Source organism: Anarhichas minor, unplaced genomic scaffold, assembly GCF_050575085.1.
Source record: "Anarhichas minor isolate MPS153535 unplaced genomic scaffold, ASM5057508v1 ptg000014l, whole genome shotgun sequence".
NCBI classification, from domain to species: Eukaryota; Metazoa; Chordata; class Actinopteri; order Perciformes; family Anarhichadidae; genus Anarhichas; species Anarhichas minor.
The window spans coordinates 2,493,643-2,520,540 of NW_027466460.1; the positions used below are offsets into that span (position 1 = coordinate 2,493,643).

Sequence of the window (26,898 nt, forward strand, 5' to 3'; positions counted from 1 at the left end):
ACGTGCGATTCGTGAGCTTCTTCGGTGGTGGTGAGTCAGTAGCTGCATTACTGCCACCTATAGGTCCGGAGTGAATTTACATATGTGCAGTTCGGTCCTGGTCGGTGACAAGGGTTGATGCTCTGTTGCTTCGTAGTCTTATATATAGATATACTGTATAATATGCTCATCTGTGATTTGAAGTCCTCCTCACGTGAGCTTGGCTTCACCCCGGTCGGCCCCGGTTTCCCTGGTCCGGCCGAGGTGACTGAAGTCCGTGGGCTGCTTTTCATCGGGGTCGTTTTGAACCGCTCTTAGTCTGGGCTCTCCTGGGCTCTCCTCCTATAGCTACGTCAGCATTACTCCAGGTGCAGCTCTGCTGCGAGGTGCAGAGTGTGCTGTGATTGGTCAGTGGGCGAGCACGTGACTAAAGTGAAACGTATGCTTGCTAGCAGAACTTAGGTTGTTAGCAGTCAGAGTTCAAGTGGAAAGATATGGAAGAAATTATGGCATTTTTAGTTTTTTTTAACCTAGCTTTGTTTTTTTTTAACATCAAATGGCGGAAGGAGGAGAAACTGATTTAGTGGCGGAGTTACTGGGAACGGCTTTCTCAAGAAGGATATTTCCGGACAAACTGGACATAGTAAGAAATGGCCGGTCAACCCCACAGCTAGCAGCCCTGACCCAGCCAGGAAAAGGATTTGTGCGCCACTTTCAGTCCGCAAACTATGAACGGTATTCCTAGCTGACAGGGTCGGAGAAGAGATGCAAATTGTATTGCTGGGAATGCTTGTTATTTGCGACTGAACGTCTTGGTGTATGGAGCCCTGCTGGATTTGGTAAACTGAGCAAGACCGCTACGCGTCACCAAAGTACGGCGGGACACGTACAAGCTACGGTGCTCTTGAAAACGTTTGGAGGGACTCGAGTGGATCTCCAGATCAACGAACAAGTTCGCAGGGAAACGTAGTTCCACATTGAAAAAGTTAAGAAGAATAGGGAAATACTGAAAAGGACCTCTTGCTGGAACTGAAACGCACGGATGTACTGCACAGCCGAGTTATTGAACTCTTTGTAAACAAAGAGGAGGATGGGCTTTGTATTTAAATAGAACAGCATTTGTTAAGTGAAACTGCTTTTGTTTTCTTTATATCTGCAGTGTGTTAATTTTGCCTATCGTGTCGTTTATGGATATCAGAATCAGCTTTATTGGCCATGTATGCGTACGCATACATGGAATTTGTCTCCGGTTTCCACTCCGCTCTCAATGTACATACAATACACTATTTTACAATAAACAAGGAAAAATATATAAGAATAAAAAAGGGCAGCAAAAAAGTAGAACAGATGTAGGTATAAACATTTAACAGCTATATAAACATTTAACAGCTATTTTGTTCCCTGATGTAAACATATTTGAATGGCCCTTGCTCTTTAGTGTGAGCGTTGCTGGATTGTTTTGTCATGCTTTGTTGTGAATATATGTGACGGTTCTTGCGAGTTAGCTCTTGTCATTGTGTTAATTACATCGATTTTGACCATATGCATTGTCGGTTAATTACGAAGCATACCGTCCTGCGTGGGTTTAGGGTCCGGATAATTGAATCAGTTTGGGCTGTTTTCTTTTACAAACAAGAATTATGGTCTGGAGAAATGGGGATTGTGTGGCGATTGCTTAGCCCTGTTTGAATCAGTAGGAAACAGCTAAACGCTGCGGGGAGAATGTAGCGCGAGTTTGTGCGTGTTGTTTTGCTTCCGGGGTCAGACGCTGACCCGGAAATTAAACAGACAGACAGACCGGTGTCCACCGAAAACGTTATATTTACCACAATTTAATCTTCTGCATTTTCCAAATGCACCAGTATTATTGTTCGGGTTGTAAGCCTTGTACCGAACGGTTTAAAACGAATACGTGATGTTACACCCCTAGAAACAAATAACCGTAGCTGTGGCGCCATCATGAGGTTATTAGGTGGCAAGACAGCAGTGAAGGCCCAGGTATAAAATGCACGGCCCGCCACTGGTTTTTACTAGTAACGTATACATATAGCTAACACATAGCCCACTGAATCTGTCTCGACTGTGACCACCGTCGTCTAAAGGCAACGTAGCTAGTTGGCTAATATAAAAGTAGCTTAATTATACATTTAAAACTGCCCGAAGTTCACTGCACTGCTTACACATCATGGAATGGATGCTCCTCCCCGAATTCCTTCAAGTGTTTCTTCTGTTTTTTGGTTAAATTAGTGAGAAGCTGCTTAGTCTTTTAGCTGCCTCCTTTTCCCCATGTTGACAGTGGGTTGCACGTGCGATTCTTGAGCTTCTTCGGTGGTGGTGAGTCAGTAGCTGCATTACTGCCACCTATAGGTCCGGAGTGAATTTACATGTGTGCAGTTCGGTCCTGGTCGGTGACAAGGGTTGATGCTCTGTTGCTTCGTAGTCTTCTTAGATATACTGTATAATATGCTCATCTGTGATTTGAAGTCCTCCTCACGTGAGCTTGGCTTCACACAAGACAGGCACACGCTAGAGCTTTCAACAAAGTCTGGCCTTTGTCTTTAGTGTCCAGAGGGCTGGGTAGTGTAGCTGTCAAAGAAATGCCTCACACGTGTTGAAGCCACATGCGAGCCAAGCTGGCAAAGGACCATAACCTCATACTACTGTGTTAGCTCTGGAAAATCCTACCCCTGCAAATGGCAACCAAAATGACGTCATTTTTTGCCACAAAGCTATATCACAAAGGTGCCATTTTAATGGATAAGGGTCAAAGTCATTAAGGAAGTGCAAATGTGCATTTCAGATACAAAGTTCCCTACATTTCAATTGTGTTCCTTGTTATAAACTGAATTTGTTTTAATATGACTTATTTATGACTTAATGAAGAACACAGTTCAGTACAAAATGGACGGCCCAAGGTACAGGGCAACAGTATGTGTATCAAGGCTGCATTGTTTCCAGTATAATAGATGTATACACATGTATATTATCCACTATAATGACTTTAATGCCCACTTGCTGTTAAATCATGCTGCTGTATGTACAAATGTCCCTAAACCTGAAGGATTACATGTGTTCTGATGTGTGAAGTAGATAAGGTTGTGCAGACACAAGTACTGCAAGATCTTAAAGAAATCCTGTTTGTGGAACAGACTAGGATGGTAAAATGTCCTCCTGCTTGTTTCTTTAAGCTGGTGTGCTGTATTGTGTCATCAGAAGACTGTTGAGGGCCTCTTACACTCTCCGCACTGCAGGAGGAAGCATCGAGCATCCTGTGGTCCCCGGAAATGTCTTCTTGAATTCTGGCAAACTGAGACTAGACTGATGAGTGCTGAAAGCAGTCTGACCAAAGCCGAGCAAGAGATTAAATTGCCACCTATAGCTGATAAACCTGTTTTGTAATGGCATGGCGGTACCTCTGGGTCCACCTTCAGGACACAATTCACTTTTTTTTTTTGGTTTATTTTTTTGCAGAGTGGTATCCAAGAATAGCAATGTTTCTTTTCCCTCAATTTTTCACCCTTCAATGTTTTTTGTTTAATGATCATCACATCTTTACTGCCAGCATGGCCTGTTAGTTGTATGTGTGGAGAAAGCATTGCTTTTTCTGTCTAACAAACCCAACTTAATGCTTAATTACCAAATGGAATACTTAGTATTATTCCTGAAGTGTTTACAATCCGTCTTATGTGTTCATCTTCTTACCTCCCTGACCGTTGATGGTTTCTCAGAGCTGTTGGATATGTGGCAATGCTTTGATCTGTATATGGACTGATTTAAAATCCTGTGTCCTACAACGTAATCCTCATGACTCGGTGTAGCTGCTTGTTGACAGATGCAAAGCTGTTTTAAGCCACTATACATGTTATATTCACTATTTAAGAAGCTTCACATGAACTCAACATGACTGAAGTTGAACCAAAGAAGATCTCACAATACAAAAGTGTCACTTTAGATGACTTGAGTGTTTTATTGAATGCAACACCAAACCAGTGAAGTTGAGAAATGAGTCGGAGCAGTTCACACAATCCTGCAGAAGAATGACCAGGAAACATCTGTAAATAAAGAAACGTCCTCATTAATTATCTGTGTTTCTGTGTTTACACAATAACACACATTACTTTATATATATATATATATATATTTAACAAGGACTAACAAGGACCACGTCAATAACAGTACGAGTTTCGAGAGGTTTATTGCATAGTGGAATGATTGTTAGATTCCAGAAGCGGAAGGGGTCGAGGGATGAAGGGATGTGGGGTAGGGATGAAGAAATTAAGGGATGTAAGGAAGAAGAAACGAGGAGGGTTTGTAGAAAGGAGGTTAGGCGATCGATGGGGGACCGTTGATGTCCGGCGGCTGGCGGGAACGGGGGGAATGGAGACTGTAGGGTGGGGGCCGTCTCTTCGGAAGCTCCGGCGGTGCAGAGTCCCCTGTTGTTCCTGTAATCCTGCAAAAGAGAGAGAGAGAGAGAGAGAAATAGGAGGACAAAACGGGGTTGGGGGGGAGGGATGTGAAGACAGAGTCGAAGAGGAAGTGAACGGGTTCGTTGTGCTTAAATACTGTGTGCAGAGGAAACGAGCTGTGTTCTGGGCGTGGCCCTGTTCCTGAACTAAGTTTATAAAACTACATATAAGTATATATGCTGATACTCATCTTTTAGTCTAGCGTGAAAGGTAGCGGCTCAGGAGGTGGAGTGAGAGAGAGAGAAATAAAAATAACGGTAAGACAAATAATATTGTATTCATTGAATCAAAGTTACTAAATGATTCATATAGTAGGTAAGATGGACAAATAATCTTTGAATGATTTTGAAAATGAATGAAATTAATTATGAACAAATAGACGTAGCATACAGTTTGTAGGTATGTTACATAATATTACTTTGTTTTTATATTGTAGACTATTCTAGGTCACTTTCTCAACAAAACAGAAGCTCCTACTTACTTTTTCCGGCCAAAGGGAAAACAAACATGGTTAGTAACAGAAATGATCTTTGAATTATTGAATTAAGAATTTAATATATTTTAAATGTTACTATACCTTTTTGGGCAATATTATTAAGGCAATTTCAACCCGCAGACTTTAACCAAACTGTCTTTGGGGAGTTTCCCTGGTCCCGTTTTCATGAGGTTTGCTCGTATTGGATGTTCTGTATTTAGGTGTCCGGCGCAGTGCCAGTCAATTTTCAAGCACAGGTGGTAAGTTCCTCTTCTCACATCAGCTTTCAGTGATATCTTTAGTGTTGACCTGGAGAGGATTACAGACACTGAGGGGGATGCATGACGTGTGTGATTCAAGCACACCCCCCACTGTGCAGACTGCAGACCAACTACTATGAGCCACTGGTGCTGTGACAAGAAATATTGTGCTCATTGGAACACCGATCAAGCTAAAGGTTCCTTGCCCTGCCAGACACAAAGGCCGGCCCTGAAGAATAAAGAAAGGTTGAGCTGTGAAAAAATGAAGAGAAACTACAGAAAAGCCCTAGTGCAAGACGCTACATGGGTTTTCTCCAGCCTTGAAGACGCAAAGGCCAGCACTCAGGATGAAATAAAGGTTGATCGATCCAGCGTGCAGATATGAGGCCCTCAGGGTTAAAGTGGGTCAATCCAAAGGCCCCAGTGCAAGGCGCTACATGGGGTGTCATCAGCCCTGCCAGATGCAAAGGCTACCATGAGAACCACTGGTCCTGCTTCGATGTGGACTCAGTGGTTGCTCCGATGACGTTTCTGGGAGGATTGTCAGTTGTCTGGCTGTGATGGCATCACATGGTTCACATGTGGGAAGACCTTACCGGGCAGCGTGGTCCATGAAGCTGTCAGAGGAGAACATCTGAAACACATGAGGCAGCTGAACCAGCACCTGGCAGATGGAACCCATTTTCGGCATGTTCTTAGTGGCAATCTGGGACAGAAACCACATAGGGAATATACTTTAAAAAAAACTACACAATCAAAAAGCAATGAAGAAAACTTTCCTTAGATATCCAGCTGCCTACAGTAAACAACTTAGTGTGGGTGCTGCTCCAACCGCTGAGTATTAACTCAATCCATGAGATCATTTCTACCTCTTAGTCATGTGTTAACTAAATTACAGTTCGTGCTGAACGCTCAGTCCCAGGAGCAGGTTTAATGTTACTGTAATGAGTACCTGTCCACGGTAGTTGGCGCAGTGCTTGGTGAGGATGTTGGTGATCTGTGGGTCCTGGATGGAGCTGAACACCAGCGTCTGCCGGTAGTGTCTGGCCCAGTTGTTCAGGTTTCACATCCTCACCCTGGAGAAGTCCACTCCATGGGAGTCCAGCGGCTGCAGGTTTATGTGCTTCATCGCATGCTGTAGAGGGGTGGACGATGTCAATTGTTATAAAACATTGACTTATACAGACACCTTAACCATATCATTTTAACCAATCGGATTCCAAAAATAGTCAGACTTAAATCTGAAATGCTCAATGCTCTCCAGCAGTGCTTCTATTTCCTAAATTATAACATATTGTGATTCATCAAATTCTACAATTATTGTTAAACAGCAGATGGCGCCACATTCTTCCCAACAGTAAGAACACAACACCGCTGAAGAGATGCCATCCTGCAGTAATGTGTGCTGTTGAACAGATGTGTGTTCTTACCAAGACGTGTTCCCAGTGTCCCATGAGTAAGACGTCTGCCTGGTCCACCACCAGCAGATCGATGGAGGAGAGGAAGTCAATGTCTCGCTTACTTTCTCCTTCTGCTCCCAGCACCGTACGGAGGCCCAGCGGTGACGCGATGATGATGTCCGATGAATAAAAGGGGGAGTACAGGCGTATGCTGCTGCTCACAATGGAGACGCCTGGGGAGGAGAGAAGACAGCGACAAGGCCTCAGACGGGAAGACTTGGTGGTTTGTCTAAAGATTGTCTGACTTCTGTTTGTTAAACCGTACCTATCTTGAAGTGATCGTCCACGTTGCCCGAGAAGATGGCGCTGTAATCGTCTGGCCTCTGCTGATTGGGCGGCTTGTCATCTGCCTCTTCGCCGAACTCTTCCTTGAACCTCTTCTTGTTGTTGACCACTATCTTCTTGCCTCTGGTCTCCAGCAGGCTGATGAGCGTCTGGACGACCCGCAGAGCTCCGCCTCGGAACGGAACGAGGATCAGGACCTGACATATTTATAACAATCATTACAGCAGAGAGAATTAATATTGCGCTTTTGAACACTTGTGGCTAAGTGGACGCATTACGAAAAGTGATGATAGCAGATCACATGAATGTACTGGACGACCTAAATAACCCTGATTGAGCAATACTGCCGCTTCTGTTGCAGGTGGAGCATCAAGTAATGCAATTAGGGATCACTCTCAGATCACTCATGCATACGACATAACTGCTGGACTAGAATATGTTCAGGGTGAAATATATTGGATTCTACTCACACACATGCAGAGAGACTTGTGAGCAGCAAGTAAAGCATATAGTTTCCCAATGGTTGAACTATTTTGTGACAAATGCATTTTAACACCAAAACAAAGTTTCAATGATTTCGTAAGTTGTACAATGTGTGACTACAAAATCAGCAATGCATCTGAGGCATGATGGGACAATTGTGCACTTTTATTTCCTACTGCAGTACTCTTGATATTTGAGACTAAAACAGGCACAATTTGCAAGTGAAAGAGAGTTAAAAAGTACTTTACTTTGGGCCGGGTCAGTCCTTGGTCTCTGGGTTCGTCCTGCGGCTCAGCTCCAGGTTTAGCTTGGGTTTTCGGCTCCCTTAGCAGTGCGTTGTGAGCCAGGACCTGGGAGTTGGCCTTCAGTGCGTGGTTGAGCACGTGGAGGCAGTATGCACCGCAGACCTGAGGGCCCTGGGTCACAGGACAGGTTTCTGGGTGGTAGAGGTCCTTGTAGGAGCCCATAAGCGCTAGCAGCTCAAGCTGCAGCGGGCTGATCTCCCCAGCCAGCCCCATAGGGTTGCAGGTCTGGTTCAGATCCTTCCGGCTGGTCTTCAAAACTTTGTGGAAAACTGGCAGGTTTGTGCCTTTCTGTGGGCCGATGCCTCCAAACTTCTCCAGGGGAAAGGTACAGAGTAGAGTGCCCAATTTTGGCCACTAAATGTGAGGAAAGGCAAAGATAGTTACGCACATCAAATGTAGTTAGAATTCATTCGAATGTAAAAGTTGGTCAATTTTGCAAAACTGTGAATTTAATACCGTGATCTGAGCCTTGGCTTTGCTGCCAGATGTTATCTTCTGCACATCCTCTTCCCCAAGCTCTGTGTCTAAATGCTGTAGAAACATGTCTGCCGATACAGAAAAAAAACTGTAAGACATTCCTCCGTCAAATCGTATTCCTCAACTTTTATAATTGAGCACGCAAGACAACTATTTTGAAAAAGAATGAACATAAAATGCATCTCTTAAAGGTTACAGGGAACATAGGGTGATACATCTGACAAAACTAATGACTGAATTTTCTGAGCAGTAGTAGCAGTACCTTTGCTGTCTTCCTGCTCTGCGGGGCTTTCAGCGGCCCCCTGTCCTCCTTCGTCCGTGAAGGTGGTCTCCAGACAGAACTGGGTCTCATGCTCCTCGTCTACGAACTCATCTCCTGCCGCCTTCTCCTCCCCGTCTACTGCTTCAGTTACAGCCTCATCTGCATCCTTGGGCTCGTCTTCTCCCCTTCATCTTCATCACCATGCTCACTGTCATCACCGACTCCATCACTTTCCCCTACAAAAAAAAGCACAACAATATTCAGTCGACTGCAGTGTGTTGGCCTACACTGTCCTCAGGTGTGATGGAAATAAACAACTCACCTTCATCAAGAAGCTCCTCTTCTTCCTCTTCATCATCAGTGCTCTCCTCTTCACTCTTGTCATTACTGGTTGGTTGGCTGAGAGTAGAAAGAAGCTTCTGATAGGCTGTTTTCTGCTCTGGTTCCTCCTCCTCATCCTCCAGTTCATCAGGCTTAACGTCAGACTGTTCTGGGCTTGCTTGCTGAAAAATGTGAGAACAAAACACCTTTCAATTTGTAATATTATAATATTAGTACGGGTAAAATATTACAAAACGGGAGTTTATCAGCGACTGGGTGGCCAATATCAGTCAATATCAAGGATATGCTATGGCTAGTGCACGTGTGTAAGTAAACCCCATGCAACTGATGTCCTTGTACTCTTTCTGCTCCGGGCCAGTTTGCTAGTTAATAGGTTATTACCTACAGTAGAGGATCACGTTGAACATCCATTAACTAACGTGTGACTACTTGATTTTCTCGAGTCATCTCCAAAGTCCTTCTCAGTAACGTTGTTTTATGCAATTTAACAAGTGGACATTGAGAACTACATTGGGAATAACAAACAGCTACATTCCTAAATATTGCATTTTAGGGAAAACATTTCGGGCGTGTCTATGACGTTACGGTTTAGCTCCTTCGAACAGCATAGTTTTAAGTTTTTACCAGTGGTGGGCCGTCAGGGCCTGCAAGGCCTTCTCTGCTGGCCTAAACAGAATCACGAAGCTATATCTATTTTATAATTTAATATTTTTTCTTAAATACACTACATGTATTATAATATATAAAAATATTTTTCCCATTATCTTATTTTCTCATTGCACAGCTACTGTCTTCCTCAGTTGCTCTGCTTCCAGTGCAGCTTGTTTTAAGTAGAGCTTTTATCCAATCAGATTTCACCTCTGTGTCTCTAGGTAAGCACAGAGGCCCGAGGCCTGCAGACTCTCAAGTGCATCCTGGTGCAGTTTAAGTGAATGGGGAAGATATTGTTGATTGTCATAGTGTTCAACCATCCATCCATCCATCCATTTTCCTCCGCTTATCCGGGGTCGGGTCGCGGTGGCAACAGGCCAAGCAGGCTGACCCAGACTTCCCTCTCACCGGCAACATGTTCCAGCTCATTCTGGGGGATCCCGAGGCGTTCCCAGGCCAGCTGGGAGATGTAATCCCTCCAGCGTGTTCTGGGTCTTCCCCGGGGTCTCTTCCCAGTTGGACGTGCCTGGAAAACCTCCAGTGGGAGGCGTCCAGGAGGCATCCTAATTAGATGCCCGAACCACCTCAGCTGACTCCTTTCGACGCGAAGGAGTAGCGGCTCGACTCCAAGCTCCCTCCTGATGACCGAGCTCCTTACCCTATCTCTAAGGCTGAGCCCGGCCACCCTACGGAGGAAGCTCATTTCGGCCGCTTGTAGCCGCGACCTTGTCCTTTCGGTCACGACCCAGAGTTCGTGACCATAGGTAGGAACGTAGACCGAGTGGTAAATTGAGAGCTTTGCCTTCCGGCTCAGCTCCCTCTTCACCAAGACGGTCCGGTGCAGCGCCTGCTTTACTGCTGCAGCCGCACCGATCCATCTGTCGATCTCCCGCTCCATCTTACCCTCACTCGTGAACAAGACCGCGAGATACTTGAACTCTTTCGCTTGAGGTAGGCACTTCATCCCCACCTGGAGAGAGCAATCTACCGGTTTCCGGCAGAGCACCATGGCCTCAGATTTGGAGGTGCTAACTCTCATCCCCGCCGCTTCACACTCAGCTGCAAACCGCCGCAGTGAATGCTGGAGGTCACGATCCGAGGAGGCTAACAGGACCACATCATCTGCAAACAGCAGAGAGGCGATCCCGAGACCCCCGAACCTGACGTTCTCCACCCCCCGGCTGCGCCTAGATATCCTGTCCATGAAAGTCACGAACAGGACCGGAGACAAAGGGCAGCCCTGGCGGAGGCCAACACCCACCAGGAACGTGTCTGACTTATTGCCGAGAATGCGGACACAGCTCCTACTGCAGTCGTACAGAGACCGGATCGCCCGTTGTAATGGGTCCGGCACCCCATACTCCCGCAGCACCCCCCACAAGAACCCCCGAGGGACCCGGTCGAAAGCCTTCTCCAAGTCCACAAAGCACATGTAGACTGGTTGGGCAAACTCCCAGAACCCCTCCAGTAGTCTTGCGAGGGTAAAGAGCTGGTCCACTGTTCCACGGCCGGGACGGAATCCGCATTGCTCCTCTTGAATCTGAGGTTCGACAAACGGTCGGAGCCTCCTTTCCAGCACCCTGGCATAAGCCTTCCCCGGGAGGCTGAGTAGTGTGATACCCCGGTAATTCGAGCACACTCTCCAGTCCCCCTTTTTGAAAATGGGAACCACCATCCCGGTCTGCCAGTCCATGGGCACTGATCCCGACCCCCATGCGACATTGAAGAGGCGTCTCAGCCAGGACAGCCCAACTATGTCCAGCGCTTTCAGCATCTCAGGGCGGATCTCATCCACCCCCGGCGCCTTGCCACCGAGGAGCTTTTTGACTACCTCAGCGGCCTCTGCCAGGGATATGGGTGAGCCTCCCCCTAGATCTTCAGGCGCTGCCTCCTCTGCAGAGGACATGTTGGTCGGGTTTAGGAGTTCCTCAAAGTGCTCTTTCCACCGCCCGACGATGTCCCCTGTCCGGGTCAGCAGTCCCCCCCCCTGCTGAGAACAGCCTGGGGTAAGCCCTGCTTTCCCTTCCTGAGTCGTCGGATGGTTTGCCAGAACCTCCTTGAGGCCAACCGAAAGTCCTTCTCCATGGCCTCCCCGAACTCCTCCCATGCCCGAGTTTTAGCATTCGCGACCACCGCAGCTGCAGCCCTTCTGGCCTGCCGGTACCTGTCAGCTGCTTCGGGAGACCCCTGGGCCAACCAGGCCTTGAAGGTCTCCTTCAGCTTGACGGCTTCCCTCACCTCCGGTGTCCACCACCGGGTTCTCGGGTTGCCGCCACGACAGGCACCGATGACCTTCCGGCCACAGCTCCTAGCGGCCGCGTCCACAATAGAGGCTTTGAACATGGTCCATTCGGATTCCATGTCCCCAACCTCCCTCGGGATGTGTGAGAAGTTCTTCCCGCCAGGTTTCTCCGTCATTGCCCACGTGAGCATTGAAGTCCCCCAGGAGAACTATGGAGTCGGTAGGCGGTGTCCTTTCCAGGACCCCTCCCACCGACTCCAAGAAGGCCGGATACTCTGAACTGCTGTTTGGTGCATAAGTACAAACCACAGTCAGAGCCTTGCTCCCCGCAACCCGTAGGTGCATGGAGGCGACCCTCTCGTTCTCCGGGGAGAACTCCAACACAGCGGCGCTCAGCCGGGGGCTCGTGAGTATCCCCACTCCCGCCCGGCACCTCTCACCCTGGGCAACTCTGGAAAAGGACAAAGTCTAACCCCTCTCCAGGAGCTTGGTTCCAGAGCCAGCGCTGTGTGTGGAGGTGAGTCCAACTATATCTAGCTGGTACCGCTCCACCTCCTGCACCAGCTCTGGCTCTTTCCCCGCTAGCGAGGTGACGTTCCACGTCCCTACAGCTAGTCTATGCTGCCGGCGATCGGCTCGCCCAGGCCTCCTGCCTGACCTGCCGCCCGGTCTGCATTGCACCCGACCCCGATGCTTATCCCTGCGGGTGGTGGGTCCACAGGGTGGCTGCTCCATGCTGTTTATTCGGGCTGAGCCCGACCGGGCCCCATGGGCGAAGGCCCGGCCACCAGACGCTCGCCGACGAGCTCCCCTCCTGGGTCTGGCTCCGGGAGGGTGCCCCGGTTTCCCTGGTCCGGCCGAGGTGACTGAAGTCCGTGGGCTGCTTTTCATCGGGGTCGTTTTGAACCGCTCTTAGTCTGGGCTCTCCTGGGCTCTCCTCCTATAGCTACGTCAGCATTACTCCAGGTGCAGCTCTGCTGCGAGGTGCAGAGTGTGCTGTGATTGGTCAGTGGGCGAGCACGTGACTAAAGTGAAACGTATGCTTGCTAGCAGAACTTAGGTTGTTAGCAGTCAGAGTTCAAGTGGAAAGATATGGAAGAAATTATGGCATTTTTAGTTTTTTTTAACCTAGCTTTGTTTTTTTTTAACATCAAATGGCGGAAGGAGGAGAAACTGATTTAGTGGCGGAGTTACTGGGAACGGCTTTCTCAAGAAGGATATTTCCGGACAAACTGGACATAGTAAGAAATGGCCGGTCAACCCCACAGCTAGCAGCCCTGACCCAGCCAGGAAAAGGATTTGTGCGCCACTTTCAGTCCGCAAACTATGAACGGTATTCCTAGCTGACAGGGTCGGAGAAGAGATGCAAATTGTATTGCTGGGAATGCTTGTTATTTGCGACTGAACGTCTTGGTGTATGGAGCCCTGCTGGATTTGGTAAACTGAGCAAGACCGCTACGCGTCACCAAAGTACGGCGGGACACGTACAAGCTACGGTGCTCTTGAAAACGTTTGGAGGGACCCGAGTGGATCTCCAGATCAACGAACAAGTTCGCAGGGAAACGTAGTTCCACATTGAAAAAGTTAAGAAGAATAGGGAAATACTGAAAAGGACCTCTTGCTGGAACTGAAACGCACGGATGTACTGCACAGCCGAGTTATTTAACTCTTTGTAAACAAAGAGGAGGATGGGCTTTGTATTTAAATAGAACAGCATTTGTTAAGTGAAACTGCTTTTGTTTTCTTTATATCTGCAGTGTGTTAATTTTGCCTATCGTGTCGTTTATGGATATCAGAATCAGAATCAGCTTTATTGGCCATGTATGCGTACGCATACATGGAATTTGTCTCCGGTTTCCACTCCGCTCTCAATGTACATACAATACACTATTTTACAATAAACAAGGAAAAATATATAAGAATAAAAAAGGGCAGCAAAAAAGTAGAACAGATGTAGGTATAAACATTTAACAGCTATATAAACATTTAACAGCTATTTTGTTCCCTGATGTAAACATATTTGAATGGCCCTTGCTCTTTAGTGTGAGCGTTGCTGGATTGTTTTGTCATGCTTTGTTGTGAATATATGTGACGGTTCTTGCGAGTTAGCTCTTGTCATTGTGTTAATTACATCGATTTTGACCATATGCATTGTCGGTTAATTACGAAGCATACCGTCCTGCGTGGGTTTAGGGTCCGGATAATTGAATCAGTTTGGGCTGTTTTCTTTTACAAACAAGAATTATGGTCTGGAGAAATGGGGATTGTGTGGCGATTGCTTAGCCCTGTTTGAATCAGTAGGAAACAGCTAAACGCTGCGGGGAGAATGTAGCGCGAGTTTGTGCGTGTTGTTTTGCTTCCGGGGTCAGACGCTGACCCGGAAATTAAACAGACAGACAGACCGGTGTCCACCGAAAACGTTATATTTACCACAATTTAATCTTCTGCATTTTCCAAATGCACCAGTATTATTGTTCGGGTTGTAAGCCTTGTACCGAACGGTTTAAAACGAATACGTGATGTTACACCCCTAGAAACAAATAACCGTAGCTGTGGCGCCATCATGAGGTTATTAGGTGGCAAGACAGCAGTGAAGGCCCAGGTATAAAATGCACGGCCCGCCACTGGTTTTTACTAGTAACGTATACATATAGCTAACACATAGCCCACTGAATCTGTCTCGACTGTGACCACCGTCGTCTAAAGGCAACGTAGCTAGTTGGCTAATATAAAAGTAGCTTAATTATACATTTAAAACTGCCCGAAGTTCGCTGCACTGCTTACACATCATGGAATGGATGCTCCTCCCCGAATTCCTTCAAGTGTTTCTTCTGTTTTTTGGCTAAATTAGTGAGAAGCTGCTTAGTCTTTTAGCTGCCTCCTTTTCCCCATGTTGACAGTGGGTTGCACGTGCGATTCTTGAGCTTCTTCGGTGGTGGTGAGTCAGTAGCTGCATTACTGCCACCTATAGGTCCGGAGTGAATTTACATGTGTGCAGTTCGGTCCTGGTCGGTGACAAGGGTTGATGCTCTGTTGCTTCGTAGTCTTCTTAGATATACTGTATAATATGCTCATCTGTGATTTGAAGTCCTCCTCACGTGAGCTTGGCTTCACACAAGACAGGCACACGCTAGAGCTTTCAACAAAGTCTGGCCTTTGTCTTTAGTGTCCAGAGGGCTGGGTAGTGTAGCTGTCAAAGAAATGCCTCACACGTGTTGAAGCCACATGCGAGCCAAGCTGGCAAAGGACCATAACCTCATACTACTGTGTTAGCTCTGGAAAATCCTACCCCTGCAAATGGCAACCAAAATGACGTCATTTTTTGCCACAAAGCTATATCACAAAGGTGCCATTTTAATGGATAAGGGTCAAAGTCATTAAGGAAGTGCAAATGTGCATTTCAGATACAAAGTTCCCTACATTTCAATTGTGTTCCTTGTTATAAACTGAATTTGTTTTAATATGACTTATTTATGACTTAATGAAGAACACAGTTCAGTACAAAATGGACGGCCCAAGGTACAGGGCAACAGTATGTGTATCAAGGCTGCATTGTTTCCAGTATAATAGATGTATACACATGTATATTATCCACTATAATGACTTTAATGCCCACTTGCTGTTAAATCATGCTGCTGTATGTACAAATGTCCCTAAACCTGAAGGATTACATGTGTTCTGATGTGTGAAGTAGATAAGGTTGTGCAGACACAAGTACTGCAAGATCTTAAAGAAATCCTGTTTGTGGAACAGACTAGGATGGTAAAATGTCCTCCTGCTTGTTTCTTTAAGCTGGTGTGCTGTATTGTGTCATCAGAAGACTGTTGAGGGCCTCTTACACTCTCCGCACTGCAGGAGGAAGCATCGAGCATCCTGTGGTCCCCGGAAATGTCTTCTTGAATTCTGGCAAACTGAGACTAGACTGATGAGTGCTGAAAGCAGTCTGACCAAAGCCGAGCATGAGATTAAATTGCCACCTATAGCTGATAAACCTGTTTTGTAATGGCATGGCGGTACCTCTGGGTCCACCTTCAGGACACAATTCACTTTTTTTTTTTGGTTTATTTTTTTGCAGAGTGGTATCCAAGAATAGCAATGTTTCTTTTCCCTCAATTTTTCACCCTTCAATGTTTTTTGTTTAATGATCATCACATCTTTACTGCCAGCATGGCCTGTTAGTTGTATGTGTGGAGAAAGCATTGCTTTTTCTGTCTAACAAACCCAACTTAATGCTTAATTACCAAATGGAATACTTAGTATTATTCCTGAAGTGTTTACAATCCGTCTTATGTGTTCATCTTCTTACCTCCCTGACCGTTGATGGTTTCTCAGAGCTGTTGGATATGTGGCAATGCTTTGATCTGTATATGGACTGATTTAAAATCCTGTGTCCTACAACGTAATCCTCATGACTCGGTGTAGCTGCTTGTTGACAGATGCAAAGCTGTTTTAAGCCACTATACATGTTATATTCACTATTTAAGAAGCTTCACATGAACTCAACATGACTGAAGTTGAACCAAAGAAGATCTCACAATACAAAAGTGTCACTTTAGATGACTTGAGTGTTTTATTGAATGCAACACCAAACCAGTGAAGTTGAGAAATGAGTCGGAGCAGTTCACACAATCCTGCAGAAGAATGACCAGGAAACATCTGTAAATAAAGAAACGTCCTCATTAATTATCTGTGTTTCTGTGTTTACACAATAACACACATTACTTTATATATATATATATATATTTAACAAGGACTAACAAGGACCACGTCAATAACAGTACGAGTTTCGAGAGGTTTATTGCATAGTGGAATGATTGTTAGATTCCAGAAGCGGAAGGGGTCGAGGGATGAAGGGATGTGGGGTAGGGATGAAGAAATTAAGGGATGTAAGGAAGAAGAAACGAGGAGGGTTTGTAGAAAGGAGGTTAGGCGATCGATGGGGGACCGTTGATGTCCGGCGGCTGGCGGGAACGGGGGGAATGGAGACTGTAGGGTGGGGGCCGTCTCTTCGGAAGCTCCGGCGGTGCAGAGTCCCCTGTTGTTCCTGTAATCCTGCAAAAGAGAGAGAGAGAGAGAGAGAAATAGGAGGACAAAACGGGGTTGGGGGGGAGGGATGTGAAGACAGAGTCGAAGAGGAAGTGAACGGGTTCGTTGTGCTTAAATACTGTGTGCAGAGGAAACGAGCTGTGTTCTGGGCGTGGCCCTGTTCCTGAACTAAGTTTATAAAACTACATATAAGTATATATGCTGATACTCATCTTTTAGTCTAGCGTGAAAGGTAGCGGCTCAGGAGGTGGAGTGAAAGAGAGAGAAATAAAAATAACGGTAAGACAAATAATATTGTATTCATTGAATCAAAGTTACTAAATGATTCATATAGTAGGTAAGATGGACAAATAATCTTTGAATGATTTTGAAAATGAATGAAATTAATTATGAACAAATAGACGTAGCATACAGTTTGTAGGTATGTTACATAATATTACTTTGTTTTTATATTGTAGACTATTCTAGGTCACTTTCTCAACAAAACAGAAGCTCCTACTTACTTTTTCCGGCCAAAGGGAAAACAAACATGGTTAGTAACAGAAATGATCTTTGAATTATTGAATTAAGAATTTAATATATTTTAAATGTTACTATACCTTTTTGGGCAATATTATTAAGGCAATTTCAACCCGCAGACTTTAACCAAACTGTCTTTGGGGAGTTTCCCTGGTCCCGTTTTCATGAGGTTTGCTCGTATTGGATGTTCTGTATTTAGGTGTCCGGCGCAGTGCCAGTCAATTTTCAAGCACAGGTGGTAAGTTCCTCTTCTCACATCAGCTTTCAGTGATATCTTTAGTGTTGACCTGGAGAGGATTACAGACACTGAGGGGGATGCATGACGTGTGTGATTCAAGCACACCCCCCACTGTGCAGACTGCAGACCAACTACTATGAGCCACTGGTGCTGTGACAAGAAATATTGTGCTCATTGGAACACCGATCAAGCTAAAGGTTCCTTGCCCTGCCAGACACAAAGGCCGGCCCTGAAGAATAAAGAAAGGTTGAGCTGTGAAAAAATGAAGAGATACTACAGAAAAGCCCTAGTGCAAGACGCTACATGGGTTTTCTCCAGCCTTGAAGACGCAAAGGCCAGCACTCAGGATGAAATAAAGGTTGATCGATCCAGCGTGCAGATATGAGGCCCTCAGGGTTAAAGTGGGTCAATCCAAAGGCCCCAGTGCAAGGCGCTACATGGGGTGTCATCAGCCCTGCCAGATGCAAAGGCTACCATGAGAACCACTGGTCCTGCTTCGATGTGGACTCAGTGGTTGCTCCGATGACGTTTCTGGGAGGATTGTCAGTTGTCTGGCTGTGATGGCATCACATGGTTCACATGTGGGAAGACCTTACCGGGCAGCGTGGTCCATGAAGCTGTCAGAGGAGAACATCTGAAACACATGAGGCAGCTGAACCAGCACCTGGCAGATGGAACCCATTTTCGGCATGTTCTTAGTGGCAATCTGGGACAGAAACCACATAGGGAATATACTTTAAAAAAAACTACACAATCAAAAAGCAATGAAGAAAACTTTCCTTAGATATCCAGCTGCCTACAGTAAACAACTTAGTGTGGGTGCTGCTCCAACCGCTGAGTATTAACTCAATCCATGAGATCATTTCTACCTCTTAGTCATGTGTTAACTAAATTACAGTTCGTGCTGAACGCTCAGTCCCAGGAGCAGGTTTAATGTTACTGTAATGAGTACCTGTCCACGGTAGTTGGCGCAGTGCTTGGTGAGGATGTTGGTGATCTGTGGGTCCTGGATGGAGCTGAACACCAGCGTCTGCCGGTAGTGTCTGGCCCAGTTGTTCAGGTTTCACATCCTCACCCTGGAGAAGTCCACTCCATGGGAGTCCAGCGGCTGCAGGTTTATGTGCTTCATCGCATGCTGTAGAGGGGTGGACGATGTCAATTGTTATAAAACATTGACTTATACAGACACCTTAACCATATCATTTTAACCAATCGGATTCCAAAAATAGTCAGACTTAAATCTGAAATGCTCAATGCTCTCCAGCAGTGCTTCTATTTCCTAAATTATAACATATTGTGATTCATCAAATTCTACAATTATTGTTAAACAGCAGATGGCGCCACATTCTTCCCAACAGTAAGAACACAACACCGCTGAAGAGATGCCATCCTGCAGTAATGTGTGCTGTTGAACAGATGTGTGTTCTTACCAAGACGTGTTCCCAGTGTCCCATGAGTAAGACGTCTGCCTGGTCCACCACCAGCAGATCGATGGAGGAGAGGAAGTCAATGTCTCGCTTACTTTCTCCTTCTGCTCCCAGCACCGTACGGAGGCCCAGCGGTGACGCGATGATGATGTCCGATGAATAAAAGGGGGAGTACAGGCGTATGCTGCTGCTCACAATGGAGACGCCTGGGGAGGAGAGAAGACAGCGACAAGGCCTCAGACGGGAAGACTTGGTGGTTTGTCTAAAGATTGTCTGACTTCTGTTTGTTAAACCGTACCTATCTTGAAGTGATCGTCCACGTTGCCCGAGAAGATGGCGCTGTAATCGTCTGGCCTCTGCTGATTGGGCGGCTTGTCATCTGCCTCTTCGCCGAACTCTTCCTTGAACCTCTTCTTGTTGTTGACCACTATCTTCTTGCCTCTGGTCTCCAGCAGGCTGATGAGCGTCTGGACGACCCGCAGAGCTCCGCCTCGGAACGGAACGAGGATCAGGACCTGACATATTTATAACAATCATTACAGCAGAGAGAATTAATATTGCGCTTTTGAACACTTGTGGCTAAGTGGACGCATTACGAAAAGTGATGATAGCAGATCACATGAATGTACTGGACGACCTAAATAACCCTGATTGAGCAATACTGCCGCTTCTGTTGCAGGTGGAGCATCAAGTAATGCAATTAGGGATCACTCTCAGATCACTCATGCATACGACATAACTGCTGGACTAGAATATGTTCAGGGTGAAATATATTGGATTCTACTCACACACATGCAGAGAGACTTGTGAGCAGCAAGTAAAGCATATAGTTTCCCAATGGTTGAACTATTTTGTGACAAATGCATTTTAACACCAAAACAAAGTTTCAATGATTTCGTAAGTTGTACAATGTGTGACTACAAAATCAGCAATGCATCTGAGCCATGATGGGACAATTGTGCACTTTTATTTCCTACTGCAGTACTCTTGATATTTGAGACTAAAACAGGCACAATTTGCAAGTGAAAGAGAGTTAAAAAGTACTTTACTTTGGGCCGGGTCAGTCCTTGGTCTCTGGGTTCGTCCTGCGGCTCAGCTCCAGGTTTAGCTTGGGTTTTCGGCTCCCTTAGCAGTGCGTTGTGAGCCAGGACCTGGGAGTTGGCCTTCAGTGCGTGGTTGAGCACGTGGAGGCAGTATGCACCGCAGACCTGAGGGCCCTGGGTCACAGGACAGGTTTCTGGGTGGTAGAGGTCCTTGTAGGAGCCCATAAGCGCTAGCAGCTCAAGCTGCAGCGGGCTGATCTCCCCAGCCAGCCCCATAGGGTTGCAGGTCTGGTTCAGATCCTTCCGGCTGGTCTTCAAAACTTTGTGGAAAACTGGCAGGTTTGTGCCTTTCTGTGGGCCGATGCCTCCAAACTTCTCCAGGGGAAAGGTACAGAGTAGAGTGCCCAATTTTGGCCACTAAATGTGAGGAAAGGCAAAGATAGTTACGCACATCAAATGTAGTTAGAATTCATTCGAATGTAAAAGTTGGTCAATTTTGCAAAACTGTGAATTTAATACCGTGATCTGAGCCTTGGCTTTGCTGCCAGATGTTATCTTCTGCACATCCTCTTCCCCAAGCTCTGTGTCTAAATGCTGTAGAAACATGTCTGCCGATACAGAAAAAAAACTGTAAGACATTCCTCCGTCAAATCGTATTCCTCAACTTTTATAATTGAGCACGCAAGACAACTATTTTGAAAAAGAATGAACATAAAATGCATCTCTTAAAGGTTACAGGGAACATAGGGTGATACATCTGACAAAACTAATGACTGAATTTTCTGAGCAGTAGTAGCAGTACCTTTGCTGTCTTCCTGCTCTGCGGGGCTTTCAGCGGCCCCCTGTCCTCCTTCGTCCGTGAAGGTGGTCTCCAGACAGAACTGGGTCTCATGCTCCTCGTCTACGAACTCATCTCCTGCCGCCTTCTCCTCCCCGTCTACTGCTTCAGTTACAGCCTCATCTGCATCCTTGGGCTCGTCTTCTCCCCTTCATCTTCATCACCATGCTCACTGTCATCACCGACTCCATCACTTTCCCCTACAAAAAAAAGCACAACAATATTCAGTCGACTGCAGTGTGTTGGCCTACACTGTCCTCAGGTGTGATGGAAATAAACAACTCACCTTCATCAAGAAGCTCCTCTTCTTCCTCTTCATCATCAGTGCTCTCCTCTTCACTCTTGTCATTACTGGTTGGTTGGCTGAGAGTAGAAAGAAGCTTCTGATAGGCTGTTTTCTGCTCTGGTTCCTCCTCCTCATCCTCCAGTTCATCAGGCTTAACGTCAGACTGTTCTGGGCTTGCTTGCTGAAAAATGTGAGAACAAAACACCTTTCAATTTGTAATATTATAATATTAGTACGGGTAAAATATTACAAAACGGGAGTTTATCAGCGACTGGGTGGCCAATATCAGTCAATATCAAGGATATGCTATGGCTAGTGCACGTGTGTAAGTAAACCCCATGCAACTGATGTCCTTGTACTCTTTCTGCTCCGGGCCAGTTTGCTAGTTAATAGGTTATTACCTACAGTAGAGGATCACGTTGAACATCCATTAACTAACGTGTGACTACTTGATTTTCTCGAGTCATCTCCAAAGTCCTTCTCAGTAACGTTGTTTTATGCAATTTAACAAGTGGACATTGAGAACTACATTGGGAATAACAAACAGCTACATTCCTAAATATTGCATTTTAGGGAAAACATTTCGGGCGTGTCTATGACGTTACGGTTTAGCTCCTTCGAACAGCATAGTTTTAAGTTTTTACCAGTGGTGGGCCGTCAGGGCCTGCAAGGCCTTCTCTGCTGGCCTAAACAGAATCACGAAGCTATATCTATTTTATAATTTAATATTTTTTCTTAAATACACTACATGTATTATAATATATAAAAATATTTTTCCCATTATCTTATTTTCTCATTGCACAGCTACTGTCTTCCTCAGTTGCTCTGCTTCCAGTGCAGCTTGTTTTAAGTAGAGCTTTTATCCAATCAGATTTCACCTCTGTGTCTCTAGGTAAGCACAGAGGCCCGAGGCCTGCAGACTCTCAAGTGCATCCTGGTGCAGTTTAAGTGAATGGGGAAGATATTGTTGATTGTCATAGTGTTCAACCATCCATCCATCCATCCATTTTCCTCCGCTTATCCGGGGTCGGGTCGCGGTGGCAACAGGCCAAGCAGGCTGACCCAGACTTCCCTCTCACCGGCAACATGTTCCAGCTCATTCTGGGGGATCCCGAGGCGTTCCCAGGCCAGCTGGGAGATGTAATCCCTCCAGCGTGTTCTGGGTCTTCCCCGGGGTCTCTTCCCAGTTGGACGTGCCTGGAAAACCTCCAGTGGGAGGCGTCCAGGAGGCATCCTAATTAGATGCCCGAACCACCTCAGCTGACTCCTTTCGACGCGAAGGAGTAGCGGCTCGACTCCAAGCTCCCTCCTGATGACCGAGCTCCTTACCCTATCTCTAAGGCTGAGCCCGGCCACCCTACGGAGGAAGCTCATTTCGGCCGCTTGTAGCCGCGACCTTGTCCTTTCGGTCACGACCCAGAGTTCGTGACCATAGGTAGGAACGTAGACCGAGTGGTAAATTGAGAGCTTTGCCTTCCGGCTCAGCTCCCTCTTCACCAAGACGGTCCGGTGCAGCGCCTGCTTTACTGCTGCAGCCGCACCGATCCATCTGTCGATCTCCCGCTCCATCTTACCCTCACTCGTGAACAAGACCGCGAGATACTTGAACTCTTTCGCTTGAGGTAGGCACTTCATCCCCACCTGGAGAGAGCAATCTACCGGTTTCCGGCAGAGCACCATGGCCTCAGATTTGGAGGTGCTAACTCTCATCCCCGCCGCTTCACACTCAGCTGCAAACCGCCGCAGTGAATGCTGGAGGTCACGATCCGAGGAGGCTAACAGGACCACATCATCTGCAAACAGCAGAGAGGCGATCCCGAGACCCCCGAACCTGACGTTCTCCACCCCCCGGCTGCGCCTAGATATCCTGTCCATGAAAGTCACGAACAGGACCGGAGACAAAGGGCAGCCCTGGCGGAGGCCAACACCCACCAGGAACGTGTCTGACTTATTGCCGAGAATGCGGACACAGCTCCTACTGCAGTCGTACAGAGACCGGATCGCCCGTTGTAATGGGTCCGGCACCCCATACTCCCGCAGCACCCCCCACAAGAACCCCCGAGGGACCCGGTCGAAAGCCTTCTCCAAGTCCACAAAGCACATGTAGACTGGTTGGGCAAACTCCCAGAACCCCTCCAGTAGTCTTGCGAGGGTAAAGAGCTGGTCCACTGTTCCACGGCCGGGACGGAATCCGCATTGCTCCTCTTGAATCTGAGGTTCGACAAACGGTCGGAGCCTCCTTTCCAGCACCCTGGCATAAGCCTTCCCCGGGAGGCTGAGTAGTGTGATACCCCGGTAATTCGAGCACACTCTCCAGTCCCCCTTTTTGAAAATGGGAACCACCATCCCGGTCTGCCAGTCCATGGGCACTGATCCCGACCCCCATGCGACATTGAAGAGGCGTCTCAGCCAGGACAGCCCAACTATGTCCAGCGCTTTCAGCATCTCAGGGCGGATCTCATCCACCCCCGGCGCCTTGCCACCGAGGAGCTTTTTGACTACCTCAGCGGCCTCTGCCAGGGATATGGGTGAGCCTCCCCCTAGATCTTCAGGCGCTGCCTCCTCTGCAGAGGACATGTTGGTCGGGTTTAGGAGTTCCTCAAAGTGCTCTTTCCACCGCCCGACGATGTCCCCTGTCCGGGTCAGCAGTCCCCCCCCCTGCTGAGAACAGCCTGGGGTAAGCCCTGCTTTCCCTTCCTGAGTCGTCGGATGGTTTGCCAGAACCTCCTTGAGGCCAACCGAAAGTCCTTCTCCATGGCCTCCCCGAACTCCTCCCATGCCCGAGTTTTAGCATTCGCGACCACCGCAGCTGCAGCCCTTCTGGCCTGCCGGTACCTGTCAGCTGCTTCGGGAGACCCCTGGGCCAACCAGGCCTTGAAGGTCTCCTTCAGCTTGACGGCTTCCCTCACCTCCGGTGTCCACCACCGGGTTCTCGGGTTGCCGCCACGACAGGCACCGATGACCTTCCGGCCACAGCTCCTAGCGGCCGCGTCCACAATAGAGGCTTTGAACATGGTCCATTCGGATTCCATGTCCCCAACCTCCCTCGGGATGTGTGAGAAGTTCTTCCCGCCAGGTTTCTCTGTCATTGCCCACGTGAGCATTGAAGTCCCCCAGGAGAACTATGGAGTCGGTAGGCGGTGTCCTTTCCAGGACCCCTCCCACCGACTCCAAGAAGGCCGGATACTCTGAACTGCTGTTTGGTGCATAAGTACAAACCACAGTCAGAGCCTTGCTCCCCGCAACCCGTAGGTGCATGGAGGCGACCCTCTCGTTCTCCGGGGAGAACTCCAACACAGCGGCGCTCAGCCGGGGGCTCGTGAGTATCCCCACTCCCGCCCGGCACCTCTCACCCTGGGCAACTCTGGAAAAGGACAAAGTCTAACCCCTCTCCAGGAGCTTGGTTCCAGAGCCAGCGCTGTGTGTGGAGGTGAGTCCAACTATATCTAGCTGGTACCGCTCCACCTCCTGCACCAGCTCTGGCTCTTTCCCCGCTAGCGAGGTGACGTTCCACGTCCCTACAGCTAGTCTATGCTGCCGGCGATCGGCTCGCCCAGGCCTCCTGCCTGACCTGCCGCCCGGTCTGCATTGCACCCGACCCCGATGCTTATCCCTGCGGGTGGTGGGTCCACAGGGTGGCTGCTCCATGCTGTTTATTCGGGCTGAGCCCGACCGGGCCCCATGGGCGAAGGCCCGGCCACCAGACGCTCGCCGACGAGCTCCCCTCCTGGGTCTGGCTCCGGGAGGGTGCCCCGGTTTCCCTGGTCCGGCCGAGGTGACTGAAGTCCGTGGGCTGCTTTTCATCGGGGTCGTTTTGAACCGCTCTTAGTCTGGGCTCTCCTCCTATAGCTACGTCAGCATTACTCCAGGTGCAGCTCTGCTGCGAGGTGCAGAGTGTGCTGTGATTGGTCAGTGGGCGAGCACGTGACTAAAGTGAAACGTATGCTTGCTAGCAGAACTTAGGTTGTTAGCAGTCAGAGTTCAAGTGGAAAGATATGGAAGAAATTATGGCATTTTTAGTTTTTTTTAACCTAGCTTTGTTTTTTTTTAACATCAAATGGCGGAAGGAGGAGAAACTGATTTAGTGGCGGAGTTACTGGGAACGGCTTTCTCAAGAAGGATATTTCCGGACAAACTGGACATAGTAAGAAATGGCCGGTCAACCCCACAGCTAGCAGCCCTGACCCAGCCAGGAAAAGGATTTGTGCGCCACTTTCAGTCCGCAAACTATGAACGGTATTCCTAGCTGACAGGGTCGGAGAAGAGATGCAAATTGTATTGCTGGGAATGCTTGTTATTTGCGACTGAACGTCTTGGTGTATGGAGCCCTGCTGGATTTGGTAAACTGAGCAAGACCGCTACGCGTCACCAAAGTACGGCGGGACACGTACAAGCTACGGTGCTCTTGAAAACGTTTGGAGGGACCCGAGTGGATCTCCAGATCAACGAACAAGTTCGCAGGGAAACGTAGTTCCACATTGAAAAAGTTAAGAAGAATAGGGAAATACTGAAAAGGACCTCTTGCTGGAACTGAAACGCACGGATGTACTGCACAGCCGAGTTATTGAACTCTTTGTAAACAAAGAGGAGGATGGGCTTTGTATTTAAATAGAACAGCATTTGTTAAGTGAAACTGCTTTTGTTTTCTTTATATCTGCAGTGTGTTAATTTTGCCTATCGTGTCGTTTATGGATATCAGAATCAGAATCAGCTTTATTGGCCATGTATGCGTACGCATACATGGAATTTGTCTCCGGTTTCCACTCCGCTCTCAATGTACATACAATACACTATTTTACAATAAACAAGGAAAAATATATAAGAATAAAAAAGGGCAGCAAAAAAGTAGAACAGATGTAGGTATAAACATTTAACAGCTATATAAACATTTAACAGCTATTTTGTTCCCTGATGTAAACATATTTGAATGGCCCTTGCTCTTTAGTGTGAGCGTTGCTGGATTGTTTTGTCATGCTTTGTTGTGAATATATGTGACGGTTCTTGCGAGTTAGCTCTTGTCATTGTGTTAATTACATCGATTTTGACCATATGCATTGTCGGTTAATTACGAAGCATACCGTCCTGCGTGGGTTTAGGGTCCGGATAATTGAATCAGTTTGGGCTGTTTTCTTTTACAAACAAGAATTATGGTCTGGAGAAATGGGGATTGTGTGGCGATTGCTTAGCCCTGTTTGAATCAGTAGGAAACAGCTAAACGCTGCGGGGAGAATGTAGCGCGAGTTTGTGCGTGTTGTTTTGCTTCCGGGGTCAGACGCTGACCCGGAAATTAAACAGACAGACAGACCGGTGTCCACCGAAAACGTTATATTTACCACAATTTAATCTTCTGCATTTTCCAAATGCACCAGTATTATTGTTCGGGTTGTAAGCCTTGTACCGAACGGTTTAAAACGAATACGTGATGTTACACCCCTAGAAACAAATAACCGTAGCTGTGGCGCCATCATGAGGTTATTAGGTGGCAAGACAGCAGTGAAGGCCCAGGTATAAAATGCACGGCCCGCCACTGGTTTTTACTAGTAACGTATACATATAGCTAACACATAGCCCACTGAATCTGTCTCGACTGTGACCACCGTCGTCTAAAGGCAACGTAGCTAGTTGGCTAATATAAAAGTAGCTTAATTATACATTTAAAACTGCCCGAAGTTCGCTGCACTGCTTACACATCATGGAATGGATGCTCCTCCCCGAATTCCTTCAAGTGTTTCTTCTGTTTTTTGGTTAAATTAGTGAGAAGCTGCTTAGTCTTTTAGCTGCCTCCTTTTCCCCATGTTGACAGTGGGTTGCACG

The 26,898-nt window shown here is 47.2% G+C and overlaps 2 pseudogenes; both read right to left on the minus strand.

Annotated features, from left to right (window-relative positions):
* Positions 1 to 4,149: 4,149 nt before the first annotated feature.
* LOC142950077 (U3 small nucleolar RNA-associated protein 25 homolog) lies at positions 4,150 to 10,454 on the minus strand (annotated as a pseudogene).
* Positions 10,455 to 16,234: 5,780 nt separating this feature from the next.
* LOC142950078 (U3 small nucleolar RNA-associated protein 25 homolog) lies at positions 16,235 to 22,764 on the minus strand (annotated as a pseudogene).
* Positions 22,765 to 26,898: the final 4,134 nt, after the last annotated feature.